A 1,067-nucleotide genomic window follows, 5' to 3' on the forward strand; every position below is an offset into this window, starting at 1 on the left:
GTGTTAGAAATCAGGATGGCCGGGCACAATGGCTCATGCCTGTAATCTCAGCACTTTGGGGAGGGTGAGGTGGGAGGATTGCTTGAGTCCAGGAGTTCAAGGCCAGCCTAGGCAATATAATGACATGTTGTCTCTACAAAAAACAAAAATGAAAAATCAAGAAATCCAGATGGAAATTGCCTTTGGGGGACAAGATGGGTGCAGTGATAGGGAGAAGTCACAAGGAGCTTCTGAGATCCTAGTAAGGCTCTGTTTTTTTCACTTAGGGCAGTTATAATTTGTGCTAATTCATTTGGCTGCACATTTATAAATTGTGTACTTTTCTGTCTATTTGTTATACTTCTGTTTATTTATTTTGAGACAGGGTCTCCATCACTGGAGTGGAGTGGCAGGATCATGGCTCACTGCAGCCTTGACCTCTCAAACTCAAGTGATCTTCCCACCTCAGCCTCTCAAGCAGCTGGGACTATAGACATGGACCACGTCCAGCTAATTTTTACATTTTTAATAGAAACAAGGTCTCACTGTGTTGCTCAGGGTATATTTTATTTTATTTTTGTTCATAATATCATTTTATTTGATAATGTATTCAGTCAGATTTTGTGGTTCATTATCAGTAGGTATTCTTTTCTTCCCCATGGGCTAAACTCAGACTGATGTGTTTTAACCATAGTCAGAAACCTTTGTGAGGAAGTGAGTTTTGCATCACCTGATATGGTTTGGCTCTGTATCCCCACCCAGGTCCCATGTTGAATTATAATTCCCATTGTTGGAGGAGGGGCCTGGCGGGAGAAAGCTGGATCATGAGGGTGGTCTCTCATGGTTTGGCACCGTCCCCCAGTGCTGTCCCGAGATAGAGTTCTCACAAGATCTGTTGTAAAGTGTGTAGCACCGTCCCCTTCGCTGTCTTCCTCTTGTTCCAGCCATGTAGGACGTGTCGGCTTCCCCTTTGCCCTCTGCCATGATTGTAAGTTTTCCTAAGAGCTTTCTCCATGCTTCCTATACAGCCTGCGGAACTGTGAACCAATTAAACCTCTTTTCTTACAAGTTACCCAGTATCAGGTAGT

The sequence above is a fragment of the Cebus imitator genome, unplaced genomic scaffold, assembly GCF_001604975.1.
Source record: "Cebus imitator isolate Cc_AM_T3 unplaced genomic scaffold, Cebus_imitator-1.0 Scaffold94, whole genome shotgun sequence".
Lineage (NCBI taxonomy): Eukaryota > Metazoa > Chordata > Mammalia > Primates > Cebidae > Cebus > Cebus imitator.